The 19,524-nt window shown below is 36.2% G+C and overlaps 1 long non-coding RNA gene across 1 annotated transcript in view; it reads right to left on the bottom strand.

Moving 5' to 3' along the window:
* LOC127482870 (uncharacterized) overlaps window positions 1-19,524 on the bottom strand; it is a 265,120-nt gene that overhangs the window by 98,951 nt on the left and 146,645 nt on the right. Inside the window, exon 2 of the long non-coding RNA XR_011388174.2 lies at window positions 6,450-6,510. This is a non-coding gene — a long non-coding RNA (uncharacterized LOC127482870). The remainder of the gene's footprint in view (window positions 1-6,449; window positions 6,511-19,524) is intronic.

Genomic DNA, 19,524 nt, shown 5'->3' with positions numbered 1-19,524 from the left:
AACTTTTTTGAAGGGCAACAGACAATAAGTATCAAAAAATACAAATTTTCGGCTGGCGCCGTGGCTCACTAAGCTAATCCTCCACCTGCGGCGCCGGCACACAGGGTTCTAGTCCCGGTCGGGGCGCCAGATTCTGTCCCAGTTGCCCCTCTTCCAGGCCAGCTCTCTGCTGTGGCCAGGGAGTGCAGTGGAGGATGGCCCAGGTGCTTGGGCCCTGCACCCCATGGGAGACCAGGATAAGTACCTGGCTCCTGCCTTCAGATCAGCGCGATGCACCAGCCGCAGCGTGCCTGCCACAGCAGCCATTAGAGGGTGAACCAATGGCAAAAGGAAGACCTTTCTCTCTGTCTCTCTCTCTCTCTCACTGTCCACTCTGCCTGTCAAAAAAAAAAAATACAAATTTTCATGGTCTGCAATTCAGTAACTCCTCTTCAAAAATGCAAAGATGCATATGCAAAATTTTTCATTGGAAGTTTGTTATTTTTAGTAGGAGAAAAGCAAAATAGAAAGAAATCTCTTGTAGTAAAAGGAAGCAAGGAATTAATTTCATATTCATATAATAAAATACTGTTCTGACTCTAAAAATTTTGTTCTGTAATATCTACCAAATATTACAAAATATACCAAAATACCACAAATACTATCAATCTGCTAATAGTGGTGGTCTGGATTTGGGAAATTTTAATTTATGTCTTCATTTATCTCAAAGACAGCAGTATTTTGTATGAAATACAAAATTTCTAAGTAGGGTAAAAAGCAAAACTTATTTTAAATATTGGTTAGACAAGAATGGTTGAGAGACTCTATAGCCTAGATACAGACTTAAATCAAATATCTATTAAAAATTGAGTGACAAGGCCATTATTAAAAACAATATGGAGACTCTTCACAAAATTATAATAGATGGCTGTATGATCCAGCCATCCTTCTGTTAGGTATACAGGCAAAGAAAACGAAATCAACAACAGCACAAAGACCAAGAAAAATGGTAGTCATGCCCTTTGATAGTGCAACAGATCTGATCAGGAACAAGTTGGGTTAGTGACATGGAGACTTCCAGAGACAGTTGGAACCAACTTTGCAAAGATCCAGGATCTTCTGGGTACAGAAAGCCTTCAAATTATAGACTGAGGTGGCCTGAACAAATACGAGTAGACGCATTTTATGTGTCTCTAATAATAATACCTGCAGTAGCTCCCTTTTGTCTGCAGTGGATACATGCCAAGAACCCCAGTGAATGCACTGGATAGCCCTCAGCATCAGATAAACTATATTTCTTCCTATGCAGACATAACCACAAGTTGTTTTAAAATATTTACTTTGTATTTTGTTTATTTGAAACTCTATATGACAGTGAGAGACAGAGGCAGAGACAGAGAGAGAGATCTTCTACCTCTTAGTTTACTCCTCCAAATGGCTGCAACAGCTGGGGCTAGGTCAGGCCAAAGCTGAGTCTAGAACTTTAATTTATAAGCCAGTCATAAAGAGATTAATGAGAATAACTAATGATAAAATAGATTATTATAATTACCTACTATATAAAAGTTATATAGATGTGATTGCTCTCTCTTCCTCCCTCCCCCAGTATTCTCCATATATATTTTCAGAACGTTACAAACTTCAGTAAGACAACAGGGAATGACCACATTCCTCCATTAGCCCTCTGCCAGAATACAGTACCAGGATAAATAATCTTCTAATTCAGTTAAAATAACCTTGAAGGACAGAATATTTATCTTTGTGCACTCATATATTACTCTTTCATCTTAATTCTTCTAACCTTTAAAATATATTCTGCTTATCCAAAAAAATGTATTTTGCTAAAGCTTCCTTCTGCTCCCGCATGAAATATAAAATTTAACTATAACATGACAATCTGGGCAGATATTTCTTATAAATGAAAAACAGTTTAGGAGACCAAATGATAAATTAACAGAATAAAATCCTTTTTCTGTTCCAGGCCATAATATTGCATTGTTATGTAAGTATAGCCAAATCACTATAATTTTTTTTGTCCTCTGAAGCAGGGTAAAATAGACCTGTCTAAAGTTTTGAGAGCTTTTTATGCATACAGCTCTAATAAAAGGTAAGATTTTGAGGGTACAATTAAATAGCATTCAAATGCAAAAGATTAGTAATTCAACACTCCTCATGAACATTATGGATTTAACTAAGGTAATATATGATTATTTCAACATATAAATATATCTTTTTCGGTCTCAAACTGTATCTACACAAACAAAATCCAAGTAATCATTTACATCTTGCAATTCTACTTATAAACCCCTGTCAATTTGTTGTTGTGTATCCAATTAGCTGATTTTTTTAAGTGTCAGTCATATGATTTGCTTTTAAAGATCTCAATAAAGGAAAGCAAAGAGAAGAAAAGCTGGATAAAGGCTATGTGACAAATACTGATCATAGCTAAAACTGGGTTGTGGGTATAAGGGATTTAATTGCATTACTCTCTCTACTTCCTAAGTATTTGAAACTTTTCATAATTAAAATAATATTTTAAGCCTTTTAACTATTGACTGAAATGTGAATTGTTAACATCTAAATATAGACTCATTCATATTTTAGCATTTCATTATTTTAGATCATGCGGGAAACTTTAAATTCTCCTTTTCACATTGGGCACAGGCCTTCCTTATGTTCTCTACCTAACTCAGGGCTTTGCTAGATGTAGTGGAGGATACTGCTCATTCATGTCCAGACTAATTTTAATAAACAAATATATGATGAAAACCTTCTTTGACCTCTACTATATTTTGCTTGAATGTGGCCAGGTCTGTGTCTTGATAGTATTGGAAATAATATCCCTGAACTCAGTAATAACGCGATGACTGTTTGCCAGCATTCTGAGAATCATTTAGGAAAACTGCTGAGCATATGCCTGGGTTTTCACAATCCTAAATCATGTTCTAAGCTACAGTCACTGAAGAATTATTCTCACAAAAGATTGAATATTAGGTCACTCGATATTCCATAAATTACAGTTATCTTACTGTCTGAGGCAGCTGCTGCACAGTATCTCACTAGCTATCCTGAGTATCCAAGCACCTCTTTCCTTTTAACACCTGTGAGCTATGGGTTCCACTGCCCTTCAAGGTCTCAGCATTACTGCTTCCTATTTGTCTAGGGTAGTTGCAATGTATATTTTTGTTGTCCCTGAGCAATTATTAACTTACTTCATTTCACCCAACCCAAAACATTCCTGATGTTCAAACATGTATTCTGTTCTGTATGCACTCTGAGATGAACATGGATCTACCATTCTTTTCCTTTGTATCTTTGAACATTGCTTTTTCTGAGTAGAATGTGCCCTATGCCTAGAAATGCCAGCTTCAGCAGAAAGTAATCCAGCACTGCCAATTAAATTTGAATTCCATATGAACAACGGGCAAGTTTAATATAACGGAAATTATCCATTGTTATCCTTTATTTTATCTAGCAACCCTATGCATACCTTAATCTACATACATTTTCAAGGCCTAACAAATACTTCTTCCGGTCTGAAATCTTCACTGCAGTGACTGGAGGGCAAGATTTGAGCTTTCCTTTTTATTCTCTCCTTCGCATAACAAGTCACTTATTGACGTATCTTAGCAACCAATACTCACATACAGTTTGAATGTGTAGAAATAAGCATCCTAGTGACCTTAGTTGGATATAACAAGTTAATAAATTGCTTAAATTTCTCCAGAATTATTTATTTTGAAGCTCCCTCTCATAGTTTAATAGGTTCTCACACGGACAATTGCATAATAAAATTTACTTATGTGTGTCAGAATTAAAAATATAGCTATTACATTCATCAACTGTGAGCAAACAATACTCTGGTGTGGGATGTTGATAGTGGGGGAGCCAGTGGATGTGTGGGACTGGGGCATATGGGAACTCTGTACTTTCCACTCAACTTTGCTGTGAGCTTAAAACTGCTCTAAACAACAATGTCTCTTTAAAAGTGTTTTTAATTAAAACAGGTCAATTTGAATTGAGGTTACAAAATACAGCTGCTGTTGAAAATATTCTAAAATAATAGATGTGAGCCAGGTTAAGAGAATAACTCTTGACATACCTATTATTACAAAATACTCTGTTTACAAAACAAATGTTACATTTGAGTAAGTTTATCTTGCAAGTTGAAAAGAAAACTTTCATAATGTCAGCTTTACTTTATTTGAGTAATAGATTTTTAAACAAATACACAAAGCATGTAAGCCCTATCTAACTCAACTTTTCTGGTGGTAACTCCCATTCAGTGTGCTCATTTTAAGAAAATACTACCAGAATATCTCATCTACTAAGAGTACTGGATTCAATATAATTTTAATCCCCAAGTTATAAAGGTCAATTATACAAATAATTTCAGAACTATTTTCTTGCACATATGTGTCTGTATTGCCTCACACTAGAAAATATAACCAAATCAATTACTTTTATATTTCCAAAATTTTTGCAAAAGGTAGAAATAATCACCTGTTGACTAAATTACTTTCATAAAAATATATTTTCCCAAAAAACATTTTCTTGATTTTCTTTTACATCTCTTTGAAATCACTTATTCATTCATTGTTATTCAACTACTGATTGCACATCAGTTAGCAAAGCTTAGTGGCTGGATATTATCTTACAATACGTAATCATTTCCAACACAATACTCTAAAAGATGTACAGCAAAGATTTTGAAGACAGAATAATGAATTAAAAGTGCCAGCTGAAATGTTATTTTTCAGAGAAAATACTGAGTATTTGCAATGTTACATCAAACTGAAGGCATAATTTGAGCCTATTTTTGGTTAAACACTTTTACCATTCACTTTAAAGCAGTGTATCAGACTTTTCATCACAGGTTGAATCAAGGCATGCTAAAAGGAAGAAATCATTCCCATTTTGACAAAAATTAAGTGGCTCTGGTCTCCCTGGGGATGTCATCATCCTCTGCCAGTGCACAGCTTTTAGAGTGGTGAAGGAACTATATGGACCCCAGGCCAGTCAGCCAAATCAGTGGAATCAGCCCTAGGAATCAGTGGGATGCTGATGTCACAGCCAGACCACACTCAGAGCCGCAAAGAAAATGCACTCTGTGGCCAAAGAAAGAATGCCAACACTACAGCATCTTTCAGACAACAATAAGGGAATTAAGCAAGGTGTTTCTCCTAAATTCTATTGTTGCTAAAAGAAGCCAGAATTTGGTCCTGAGCTCCACATAAAGAAATAGAATTGGATTTAATAAAATTGTAAATGAATTCCCTCTCTTACAGAACTGTAAATAAATATATGTACAATTGAAAAACATGATGGTAATTTTATTTTTTACTAATAGTGTAGTCTCCATAGATATTTCACTATGACAATTCGACAGCAGTGGTATTTTGCTAATTCCTAAATAAGTTAGAAGATAAAGTGATTCGCTGCAAATACAATTGATCTTCCCCTCACTGCCACATAAATAGTATTTGTTATAAAAGTTTAAAAGCCACATTTATGCATTAAATTATTAAAGCAAGTATAATATACAATGCTTCCACACTGTATTGTTTTGGAAGGGTTATCTTGGAATCGTCACCATTTATCATACATGTACTTCTGTCTTTTTTCTACTCAGAAGCACAGCATGAAAAAACTTCATTTCACATTGAAACATCACAGTGTGGAACAGTGTGATGAAATGAGACACAGGAGGAGTTATACTCCGGTAAACAGTTGGTCTACGGGAATGATAGCATTTTATGCTGAGACTGATATATCAATTTTAAGTCCTAAGAGATGACTGATCTGAAAGCCAGAATGTCACCAGTGATGAACTATACGCATGTGAAAAATTACAGGTAACGTGACGAGGCCTGCTGAGAGCCCCTCGCCCAGGCCTGTTTTACAAACCAACCCAGAATGCGGCGGGGCCTTCCCCAGTGGTGCTTCCGATTAATTATTCCGTAGCTCTGGTGGACGAAAAGCATCAGTTTTGTCATGGACATCTAAAATGTGTCACTAAATAGCACAAGTTCAATGATGTTGCAAATGTGACCACAAATATATTTCACAGCCAGCATTTTGATATGCATACATTTTATGTAAAGAAAAAAGAGACAACGGCTTTAAGAGAAAAAGCGTTTCACTCAAAAATCTAAGAAAAGGACTCACATCACCCTTTTCCTTGCCTCACATAAAAGCCAACAGCACCTGGCTTTGTTTCATCCCACATTTTCAAAGTGCAAAGTATTTCTCACTGTATATATATAAACTGTGGAAAGATTTTGAAAATATTTTCTTGATTACAATAAGAGGTTTCAAAGCTACTGCTAGCAGCAAGAGCTACCTGTATATAAACTGACATTTAGTGCATAGAGTAAACAGTAAATGCTGGAAATATTGCCTCCATCTTTTAAGCTGTAAGATACTTTCTTTCATGTGAAACTACAGAAAATTAAGTTGAAGGTACATACAGTTATGAAGTAATGGCTTCTGTGTACCATGGGCAAGTCCTCTGTGCCTCGGTTTTCTGATCTGTAAAATGGGAATGGTATAGATCATCCTTAGAGAGTCATGAAATGAAAACACCACATGGCAAGTGCTACCAAAGAGTTTGCTGTTACTTGCTGTTATTCAGTGTTTCACCTCAGTTGCAGGGATATGAAGAAAGCTATTGGTCTTTCAAAACCAATAGTCCCACAAAGAGTCATTAAGTTAACACTGAAATAAAATTTAAATAGGACACTGTAAAACAATGGATACTGATTACAGAAGTCAGGCCCTCAGATTACAAACAAGCACAAGAAAATATTCCATCTATTTATTGATAGCTTCCTCCATTAATATCTGGAAGCATCATCCATGTAGGAACAGGATGGGATTTAGAACCAGAGTTCTTATCTTTGACTTCCATATTCAGATTTTCCTCATTAAGGGCAACTCATGAAAGTTTTTTGAGCTTCCATTTTTTTATCTAAAATGATAATACCACTTTTCACACAAATAAGCCACAAACTTCAAATATGATGACAATTCTAAAAACATTAGGGGAAGGGGGCATACATACACTAATGTAATCTACAAATACTAATTATTTTAAAAAGTCCCTTTTCCTATATTATCACTTGGTTACATAAAATGTAACTGTCTCATGAAAATATGCTACTATCAATCTTATGAAGAGGATTAGGAGGAAAATAACTTCAAAGGAAAATTTGTAGGCATTTCTGATACCCAGCTGAAGTCTTAGAACAAAAAAAGTAAACAATCCATCATCACTAGTAAGGTTCATCACTAATTAGTTTTGCTAGCTGGACACAAAAACACCAGTATCTACAAAATCTTTTCAATCAAGAAGCGATTCTTTAGCCATGTTCCCACAGCCCTCACCACTGGGCTCCACTTTCAATGTCCAATCCATAATCTCATTTACATATTTGGGGTTTTGCTTTTTCATAAACACTAACAACCAATTTTCACATTTTCAAAACTGTTGCTCTTTTTTTCTTTAATAGTTTCAGCCTTTATTTTATGCTTAGAAACTCCATCACTATCCAGAAACCAATTTATTGCCTGTACTATCTTCCTTTCAGAGTATGTCTTCATTTTTTAACCTAGAATCCATTTGGAATTTTTTAAACCTGGTATAGGGAAAAATATCACTCACTATCACAAGTACACCAACTTCCAACTGTCCTTAACCCATTTATTGAATACCCTTTTTAAGTTAATGCAAAAAGAAATCCAGTTTTTATCAAATTGAAGGTGAGGAAAGGAACAAGAGGTAGCTTGCCAGCCATATAACTCGAGTGGAATAGCAAAAAAACAAAGCGGACGGCAGCAACTGAGAATGGACCATGGAAAAAAAGCGAAAGCTTTCCAATAAAAGTTTTACTTGGTAGGCAAGTGTTTGGCATAGCTGTTAACATGCCAGTTAGGGTACCTGGGTTCAATATCTGACTCCAGCGTACTATTAATGCAAACCCTGGAAAGCAGCAGGTGATGGTCAAGTAATCGGTTTTCTGCCACCCTCATATGAGATCTGGGTTGAGTTCCCAACTCCTTGCTTCAGACCCCCAAGTCATTTTGAGCATTTGGAGAGTGAGACAATGCACTCCAAAGGGAGAGTGGAACATTCTCTCTCTCTCTCTCTCTCTCTCTCTCTCTCTCTCTCTCTCTCCTCCCAAATAAATATTTTTTTAATTTGAGAAAAACATTTTTGTTATCTTTAGCTATAAATTTTAAAAAGAAAGAAAAAAAAGTTTTACTTGGGCTGAACCAAGGAGGGGATTAGGTATGAATATTGCTGGTGTCAGATTCTAAGAAAAGGTAGAAGAATGGAATGATTGATGAAAACTATCCAAAGCACTTGCCAATAGAGAATCATAGACAATGGCAGGAGTATAGCCACAATAATCAACCCACATGTGATAATATTCATATCATAAACTTGGTCTGAAAGTAGAGAAGATAGGTCTCTAAATAATCCTATGCAATCTAATCACATTTAATACAGAGAAGCAAAAAATGGACAAAATTTATCTATCTGTACTTGTTGTCTTTCAAAATATGTATTGGTTCTACAAGATCATCTACCCACAAAGGAACAAAAAAAATCAATTCAAAAGATGGAAACATAAATCACCTATTATCTCATCTCCTAAAAGTTACTCTTGGGCCGGCGCTGTGGCACAGCGGGTTAATGCCCTGGCCTGAAGCGCCGACATCCCATATGGGCACCGGTTCTATTCCCGGCTGCTCCTCTTCCAATCCAGCTCTCTGCTATGGCCTGGGAAAGCAGTAGAAGATGGCCCAAGTGCTTGGGCCCCTACACTCGCATGGGTGACCCAGAGGAAGCTCCTGGCTCCTGGCTCTTGGCTTCGTATTGCAGCAGCTCCGGCCTTTGCGGCCATCTGGGGAGTGAATCAGCGGATGGAAGACCTCTCTCTCTCTCTCTCTCTGCCTCTCCTCTCTCTGTGTAACTCTGACTTTCAAATAAATAAATAAATCTTTAAAAAAAAAGTTACTCTTAGCATTTGACAACCATCTTCCAAATTTTATAAAGATAATTATTTTTTCAAATATGATATCATAACATTAAGTCACAAAATCAAGAAAGAGATGTGTAAAATGCAGCAATCAGGGAAAATACACTAGAAAAAAGACAGTGTGAAGGCCACCTACAGATCTTACTCAAAGTTTTCTGACACTCAAACTGAAAAGGAACCATGTGCAGTTATGGACTTTAAAATTCCAGTAGATCAAAAAATAAGCAGTTTTCAGGAAACAGAAATTATATTCTTAGAGGATTAAATGTTCTATAGCAAACAGCATTCTTAAAAATGTACATATAAGGGCCTGCGTTGTGGCTCAACTGGTTAAGCCACTGCCCACAACACTAGCATCGCGTATGAGCTCCTAATTGAGTCCTGGCTGCCCCATTTCTGATCCATCTCCCTGCTAATGTGCCTGTGAAAACAGCAGCAGATAGCCCAAGTGCTTGAGCCCTTGCACCTGGGTGGGAGAGCTGGCATGATTTCCTAGTACTGGCTTCGACCAGGCCCAGTCCTGGCTGTTGCTTTTTGCAGGTGTGAACCACCAGGTGGAAGACTCTCTCTCCATCTCTCTCTCTTCTCTCTCTCTCTCATCTCTCCTCCTCCCCAGTCCTCCCTCCCTTTTTGTAATTTGGATTTTTAAATAAATAAATCTTTTTTTAAATGTACATGCTGTAAACATAGTAATAGATTTCAAAACACTTTTAATAAAGCACTAAATGGATGCAGAGGGAAATTAAGTTTCAATATGAAAAAAAGTAATTCATTGCATAGTCCAAAAGTGAGTTGCTTTCAATTTATGAACTTGTCCCTATTTAAGAAGTAGCAAACTTCTAGTTTTCTTAAAAACTCACAGAATACATTTTCAACGTAGTAGAAAGTCTCAGATTTTGTAAATTCAAATACCTTTACCAAGGCCCAGCAGGAATCTTAAATTATTGACTGTATACCTCACTTGATGCAATAGGGTATGGATTGTGGTAAATTTAAGAGTGGAAAGTCTGACTACTTGCATTCAAATATGTAGGACAGGACTTCAAAAAGTTCACAGAGGAATGTCAAATAGTGTAACTGCTATAGAAGACAGTATGGAGATTCCTGAGAAATCTAAAAATAGATCTACAATTTGACCTAGACTTTCCACTTCTGGGAATATACCCAAAGGAAATGAAATCAGTATATGGAAGAGTTATCTGTACCTCCATGTTTATAGAAGCTCAATTCACAATAGCTAAGATTTGGAATCAACCCAGTTGTCCATGAACTGATGACTGGATAAAGAAAATAAATCCTACACACCCGTTTAAAAAAAAAAAAAAGCCTATCTTTTGGAACAAAATGGATACAACTGGAGGCCATTATGCTTAGCGAAATAAGCCAGTCCCAAAACACAGATATTATGTTTTCTCTGATTTAGAGTCTGATTATATAGAGTACAAAAAAAAGCTTACTGTGTATGAATGAAATTGACATTTTTTTACTTGATGCTTGTTTATAGCCCTTGATTGTATTCCTGCAAACTTTCCACTTGTTGACCTCCTTATTTAGTGTATCATTAAGTTCTAAATTCAAAATACATTATGGCAAAAATTAAAAGAAGGAAGGAAGGAAGAGAGGGAAGGAGGGAGGGAGGGGGGAGAGAGGAAGGGAGGGAAGGAAGAAGGAAGTTATCATTATATTCTTAAGATTTTTATCTGTGAAATACATGAATCGTTCTCTTTATAGTAACAATTTTAAAATGCTCATGGAAACATGGAATTCAAAGAAAAGATTTTTCTGATGTAAAAATTTTGACACCCATGCTTAGTTTTTTCATAATATGCATTTTCTATGAACTTATTGAAGACCCCATAATCTGCATAAATTTCAAAAACTTTTGCACCAAAGTAAATTTATCTTTTAATTCTATTTTCCATGAACATTCTTAAGTCCCCTCACTTGTATGCACACGTTAATAATTGAACAATTTGCTGGCTATACAAATCACATTTGCCTTAGGAGAACCACCAAACACAACCCCTATTATTTGATTGTTATTTTTTCAAGGTCTGCCTATCAGCAGAAACAGCAAGAAAACATTATTTATTCCTACTGTTGCATGTGGAGCACTGTGCTGATTACCAAAGTGGCTAACACAGGAGATGTCAGGTGTACTCTAGAAACACTGTCACTTCATTCTTCGTAAATTAGCAAGTGTCTGGAGACTTCAGTGCCTTTACATGTTTTAAAATACTCATCTGAAAAGCCATTATGAGTTGCATATGAAAAAAGAAGTAGCAATAATTATTTCCATTTTGAAATCGGATTTTAGTTGTTAGGATGGGTTTAAATATCTGGCTTTAGGGCCAGCGCAGTGGCACTGTGGGTTAACGCCCTGCCCAGAAGTGCCAGCATCCCATATGGGCACTGGTTCAAGTCCCGGCTGCTCCTCTTCTGGCCCAGTTCTCTGCCATGACCTGGGAAAGCAGTGGAAGATGGCCCAAGTCCTTGGGCTCCTGCACCCACATAGGAGACCCAGAAGAAGCTCCTGGCTCTTGGCTTTGGATCGGTGCAGCTCAGGCCATTGTGGCCAATTAGGGAATGAAACATCAGATGGAAGACCTCTCTCTTTCTCTGACTCTCCTCTCTCTGTGTATCTCTGACTTTCAAATAAATAAATAAATCTTTAAAAATAAGTAAATAAATAACATAAAATATGTATCAAAATTGTTTTTATGTATTAAAGATACACTATCTAAAGCAACAGAAATTATACTCAAAACTGTTCAATATCCCTCTAATTTTACTTTTAAAATTTTTGTATGTAAAAATGCCATTTTCTATACCATTGTAGGAATTTTCCCATATTTACATGATAACTACTACCAACATGAGGGTACAGAACATCATATCACTCAATCTAAAACTCCCTTGTGCTACTTTTTTGCATTCACACTCTGTCCTCGCCCTTAACCCCGGAACCACTGATTTGTTATCTGTCACTATAATTTTGTCATTTTGAGAATGCCATATACTGTGATTTGTTTATCCATTCACCCATTGACAGAATGTTCCAGTTTGGGCAACTCTGAATGAAGTTACTGTACAAATTTCTGCACAGATTTTTATGCCAACATAATTTTGTATTTTTCTAGGGTAAATATCCAGGAATGGAATTGATAGATCAGAGGGCAAATATGAGCTTAATATTATTTTTAAGAATTGCTAAACTTTCTGCCCCTGTGGCTGTACCATTTTGTAATCTCACCAAAAATATATGAGTTTTCACAGCTCTGCATTCTTGCCAGACTCTGATGCTGTCAGGTTTGGGCTTATAAAAAAATTTTTATCTTTAGCCATTGTAATATATGTGTAATAGTGGTATCTCATCAAAGTTTTTTTCTGAGACTTTTTCATGTTAGTGTAATGTTAATTCAAAAAGAAGAAGAGATTCGATGTAGTTCACAGGTAAAATTCTAATATAATTATATTCCCTCCCTTCCTCCCTCCCTCTCTCACCCTTCCTGCCTTTCTACCTTACTTTCTCTTTCCTTTTTAGTTTTTGAGACAACATATTTTTAATTTGGGGTCAACATTGTGGCATAGGGGGTAAAACCACCACCTGTGGCGCCAGCGTCCCATACGGGCACCAGATCAAGTCCAGCTGCTCCACTTTTAATCCAGCTCCCTGTTAGGGTGACTGGGAAAGTAACAGAAGATGACCCAAGTGCTTGGGCCCCTGCACCCCTATGTGGGAGATCCAGAGGATGCTCCTGGCTCCTGGCTTCAACTGACCCAGCCCTGGTCGTTGCAGCCATTTGGGGAGTGAACCAGCAGATGGAAGATTCTTTCTCTGTCTCTGCCTCTGCCTCTCCCTCTCTTGTAAATAAATAAATAAATCTTTTGAAAAAATTTTAAAATAAAAAACAAAATAAAAGAATATTTAATTAATATTATAGACAAGGGCTAATGCCTCAATAAGTAAATAAGTAAAATAAGTAAAAAACAATAAGACTCTATTCAGTGGTAAATAGGCAGGGGTTATAAATGATAATCAAATGGAAAGATTACCATTTCACCCAAGTACATAGATTTTAAAATAATCACAGATCATTAAAACTACAGTAGTATAACGTTCTTAACCACTGGATTGGCCATGATATAAAAAAATGACAAAAATATATTTGGAGCAATACTGACACACACAGGCATTTCTTTCAATGGAATGTTACTCAGCTATAAAAAAGAATGATATTCTCCCATTTGCATCCAAATGAATTCAGCTGGAGGAAATCATGTTCAATGAAATAAGTCAGACACAGAAAAATGAATACATGTTCTTCCTTATATTTGGGTGCTAAAATTTTTAAAAATCAAAAACAAAATTTTGTTTTGTATTTTCCCAATGTTGAACAATTTTTATAAATTCATTAATCTTAATAATATCCTCTTTGACAAAGAGTTTGTTAAGAATATTTCGTGTTCTTTTAATTGGATTGTTTGAACTGTTACTGATGCATTTTGAGAAATCTTTATATATTCTGCATAAAAGTCCTTTGCCAGATGTGTCACTTTTGAATGTCTTCACCAAAGTTGTAGCTTGTTCTTTCAGTCTCTTAACAGTGCCTTCTGTAGAATAAAGAGTTTTAATTTTGAGGAAGTCCAACTTATATTTTTTCTCCTAATGATCATGGTTTGGTGTCATGTCTAAACAATATTTTGCTGAGCACAGTTTATGAAGATTTTCTCCTATAGTTTCTTAAAAAGTTGTATAGAGACTGATGTGTGGTACAGCAGGTTGCTACTTGCAATGCAGCATCCCATATCAGAGTGCCCATTTGAGCCCAGGCTGCTCTGCTTCCAACCCAGCTTCCTGTTAATGCACCTGGGAAGGCAACGGAAGATGCTCCAAGTAAATCCTTGCCACCCATGTGGGAGAGCAAGATGGAATTTCTGGCTTTTGGGCTTTAGCCTGATCCAGACATGGATGTTGGGTCTACTTGAGGAATGAACCAACTTACGGACAATCTGTCTCTCTCCAATCTCTTTCTCTCTTCCTTCCTCCCTCCCTCTTTCCATCCCCCTGTTGTTCTGCTTTCAAATAAATAAATGAATGAATCTTTAAAGAAAAACTTTACAGGTTTATATTTTATATTTAGATCTTAAATCCATTTGAGTCTTTTTTTTTTTACACAGATGTGAGCTTCAGGTTTTATTGCCTTTGATTGCCCAGTTGTTTCAACATCCCTTATTGAAAATAACTGGATTGCCTCCATACCAAATCCTCTAGTCTGTGCAGTTGATCTATGTGTCTTTACCTTCAACATTTCCACACTGTTCTGATTGCAATTTTACAGTGTGATTTCTTTGACTTTTTTTGTTTTTCAACATTATTTTGGTTTGTCTTGATTCCCTTAGATTTCATCTAAAATTATAGAATCAGTATATTTATATCCATAAAAATCTATAGCTCAGTTTACTTAGGGTTTTTTTTATCATCCTCCTGTAATTTTCAATACATAGGCCCAGTACATATTACATTAATTTCTCAATATTTCTTTCTAGCTGAAAGGGACTATTGTAGATGGTATATTTTTGTTTGAGATATTCACTTATGTGTACAAAAACATGACTGATCTTTATGTGTTGAATGAGTACTCAGCAACTTAGGTAAATACATTTACTACATTTAGGAGGGTTTTTTTTTTTTTTATAATTCCTTAGGATTTTCCATTTAGGTAATAACAGTGTCCACCATTATGGACGGTTATATTTCTTTCCAATTTCTCTCTCATAACTTTTCATTCTTTCTTGTTTCCTATTGCACTAGTTAGGACTTCTAGCACCATGTTGACTAGAATAAGTTAGAGTGGACATCCATGCCATCCACTGTCATTTCATGCCAGTGAAAAAAAAGAGCCTGGACATTTCTTTACTGTAAAGTTTTTAGCTAGCGGTACAACTTCTTTCATTGTCATAGAACAATGAATACTATACATTTCCACTGGTAATGTTTTGGTGGTTTGCAGTTACTGAAGAATTAGTCTGTTTCATTTAAACTGTCAAATTTATGTGTATAGGCTGGCGCTGTGGCTCACTAGGCTAATCCTCCGCCTTGCGGCGCCGGCACACAGGGTTCTAGTCCCGGTTGGGGCTCCGGATTCTGTCCCGGTTGCCCCTCTTCCAGGCCAGCTCTCTGCTGTGGCCAGGGAGTGCAGTGGAGGATGGCCCAAGTACTTGGGCCCTGCACCCCATGGGAGACCAGGATAAGTACCTGGCTCCTGCCATCGGATCAGCGCGGTGTGCAGGCCGCAGCGCACAGGCCGCGGCGGCCATTGGAGGGTGAACAAACGGCAAAAGGAAGACCTTTCTCTCTGTTTCTCTCTCTCTCACTGTCCACTCTGCCTGTCAAAAAATAAATAAATAAATAAATAAATTTATGTGTATAAAGTCCTATGCAGTATTCTCATTACCTTTTTGTCATTTATTGACCTGTAGTATTAACCCCCTTTTCATTCTTGATATTCATGAGTTGTATCTCTGTCTCTGAATTCCCTTTAATTACAGATAGTATATATTATCTATATCTATAATTATAGATATATTATTGATTTTCTAAGTATCTGAACATTTTTCTGTTATTCTGTTATTGACTTCTAGTCTAAGTCCATATGTTCAAAGGACATATTTTGTTTTACTTCACTTTTTCCAAGTTGTTAAAATTTATTTCATAACCAGGGATATGGCCTATTTTAGTGAATATTCATGTGCACTTAAAATTGGGAATAACCTGGCTTAGAAACAGAGGAAAGCACCAGACTGATGATTGAATTCACCTGTTCTGCATTTGGCTCCAGGATTATGTGATTAATAATAATATGACAAAAATTTCTTAATGGGTACTGTTTAAGATGGTGCCATAGTTTCTCTATAGGTTAGAATGGAGATATACACAGCATATATCACAATAAATATTTTTCAATACACCTCTAAAATTTAATATTTGAAGTTTCAGAAATAGTAGAGAATTTTATGGAAAACTTTTGCAGACCAAAATGAGTACTCATACAAAAAAAAAAAAAAACTCAAAATTTATAGATCCATTCTAGTAATACACGAGTCTTGTATTAAGAATTTTTTATTTATTTATTCACTGCTACTCAGATTTGTTTTTCCTTAATGTCTTATTTAATTTGTATTTTGGTTTAGTACACACACTTACCCACATACAGAATACTTATTTACTAGATTAAATAAAATTCCACTACATGGCAAATATGTTCCTCAAGAAAAAAACACTACTAAAAAAATTAACATGTAATTAATGTAACATTCTCATTTTTGCTAAATTTGATACTTTAAAAGCAAAAAAAAAGTTTTACAATATCACTTAAATGTTAAAAATATAATTGTGTTTTTCTACAAAGCCCTAAAATTTAGACTGGAAAATCATACAAACTCTATAATAGCTTCCATTTCATTAAAGAAGAAGTATAAACTAAAATTAAAGACAAATTATGAATAATGGCAATGACAATAACACCTTTCAAATATATGGGATTTGAGACAGGCATAGCAGATTTTTGGTGGCCCAAATACTTACATAAAGGAGAAAATAATGAAGCTAAGGAAAAAGGAAGCTATTGACAAGGGTTAATATTCCCAAATCAATGAAAAATGTCTAAAAAACTGTCACAAATGCAATAAAATTGGCCATTAAAACTGAGTTAAATTTTCAAGATCTAAAAATTGAGAAAATTTTTAAGATACAAACACGAAAAAAAGTATGAATAAATCAATAGTACAAGGAATGTGAGATTGATGAAGCTGAGATTAAAATTTAGAAGAGAATTCACCAAAAGATTTTATTACAGAAATTTACAAATCTAAAATGTAATAATCTGACCCTAAAGAGAGAGTCAGTAAGGGCAGGAAGCAGTCCACTGCCCCAGGATCCGGCAGGCAAGAGTGGAGGAGCATCTTCGAGAATGTGTGCAAAGATGATCCACAGGGAGAGGGAGTGGGGAGGGAAGGAGTGAGGACCAAAGCCTCGTGTCAAGAGGAGGGTAGGACTTTTGTCTGGCATGATTGTGAAGAAAGAAGAGATATCTAAGGTGATTTTTTAGGAAATCTTTCTATTTCTTGGTTTGTTTGAAGAACTGGATATAATAATATCCACCTTACCCTTAAAAAGGTAAACTTAAGTCATCTGGAGTCAGATCATTATCTATCCTAACAGCATGTAAACATAGGGATTTATACACTCCAATGGTGGGGCTAATTAATTAAATTTTAATTCATCTTCATTTTAATTACCTCATAGCATTTGTACATACAAGGGATTTTTTTTTAAAACATTCATGGGAAATCTGTATTATGAAAAAAACTGCTCATTGATTTCAAAGTTTTTTTGCACCAAAATAAATCTATATTTTTTCCATGAACTTTGGAGTGATTTTGTGTTTATTAGGTAGGATGTGATCTTTAATTCATTTATACATTGATAATGATCAAATGAGGGTAATTACTATATCCAGCACCATAAAATTTTTTATCATTTCTTTATGGTAAGTACATCCAAAAGCCTTTCTTCTAACCATTTTGAGAGGTACAACACATTATTATTAGCCATATGCATCTTACCAAGGGACTCTAGGTTTAGACATACAGATGAAGAGATAAAGGACTGGAAAGATACCACACTTGATAGTTATTAACCCTAGGGAACATGTTTAAAGTTGGTGAGGGGCTGGGTAAAAGAGAGAGAATTTTCCTATTTTATGCTGTACAATATCCTTCCTATTCTTTAGATCTTTTATAATGACAGCATAAGTATTATTTCTGTAATTTTTAAACTAAACTGAATTTTAGCATTGTTTTTAAAAAGTAAAACTCTGACTTCTAACTTGAGGTTTACAGGATTAATTTTCCCATACATCACAAGTTTTGCTCAGTGTAATTCACTTAATTCATTTATACATTCCAACACAAAACTACAGCCCCAGTTCACAAATTGTAGTGTCACTGAGGAATGAGACAATAAGGAGACAATAAGGACACTTCTTATTGTTTGCTTTTTTTTTTTTTTTTTTTGGACAGGCAGAGTGGATAGTGAGAGAGAGAGACAGAGAGAAAGGTCTTCCTTTTGCCGTTTGTTCACCCTCCAATGGCCGCCGCAACCGGCGCGCTGCGGCCGGGGCACCGTGCTAATCCAATGGCAGGAGCCAGGGGCTTCTCCTGGTCTCCCATGGGGTGCAGGGCCCAAGCACTTGGGCCATCCTCCACTGCCTTCCCCAGCCACAGCAGAGAGCTGGCCTGGAAGAGGGGCAACCGGGACAGAATCCGGAGCCCCAACAGGGACTAGAACCCGGTGTGCCGGCGCCGCTAGGTGGAGGATTAGCCTATTGAGCCGCGGCACCGGCCTTTATTTGCTTCTAACTTACCCTTTTTTTTTTTTTTTTTTTTTTCATTTGAGAGACAGAAAGACAGAGCATGCTCCCAACTGTTGATTTACTCCCCGAAACATCCAGATGGCCAGGGCTGGGCCAGGGTGGGTGCTGGCGGTGGGAATTCAATGCAGATCTGCCACCCACATGAGCAACAGCAATCAAATCACATGAGCCATCAGTGCTGTCTCTCAAGGTCAGTGTTAGCATGATGGAAAATCTGCTTGGAGAGTCAGAAAAGAAATATCTCTATCAGAATGGCGTGTTCTGAAAAAACGAAAATGAAAATTATTTAGGCCAAGGAGAAGAGGGAAGAAATTTTCTTGAAGAAAAAGGTGATTGAGATAACTGAGTGGTGTGTGTGTGTGTGTGTGTGTGTGTATGTGAGGAGGGAATATTGTAGTAGACCAGCCCAACAAAAGTAGAAGGCACACAAGCTTAGGCTGGAAAGTGAAAGTGGACGTGGGGTGAGGAGAAGCCTGTATTTATGAGAAGCCAAATAATATAGAAGTTATCTGTGTGACTTCGGGGTCACACAAACCAGTTCCAAATGTCACTTGCTCCTATGAGCTCAATCTCCTTGAGCTCGGTAAAATAAAGATAATAGTACATACTATGATGCAATTAACTTTAATATAAAGTTATGATGAAAAATACCTTTAAAAAAATTAAACATACTTAATAAGGTGATTTGCAGTGACTTGCTAAATGCTAACTGTAACTTTTGTTGCATTATGGAGTTTATATATTATCCAATTGGTCTGAATTTTTAAAGTTGTTTATGAAACGCTAACTTTCAGATATAAAATAGGTTTTATTCAAGTAAAAATTCCTTGGGTAGAAAATATTGAGAAAGTCTGAGTTAAACAATCTGGCTGAACTATAAAATTTAAAATGCTAGTAGTATTGACAGTATTTTCCAGGCAACATATCCAAAACTTGTTTAGGAGCCTTCTATATGGAAATTTTGTTCCTCAAAGCGTCTTTAGGAATTAGTGCTCTACTCAGTATCAGTGCTAACGCAACAAGATATTACTGCAAGTCTTTGATCAGCAAAGTGGCAGGAGGTG

The sequence above is a fragment of the Oryctolagus cuniculus genome, chromosome 4 (genome assembly GCF_051225735.1).
Source record: "Oryctolagus cuniculus isolate XC-2025 breed Fujian yellow rabbit chromosome 4, ASM5122573v1, whole genome shotgun sequence".
Lineage (NCBI taxonomy): Eukaryota > Metazoa > Chordata > Mammalia > Lagomorpha > Leporidae > Oryctolagus > Oryctolagus cuniculus.
This window is presented reverse-complemented; position numbering and strand designations above follow the sequence as displayed.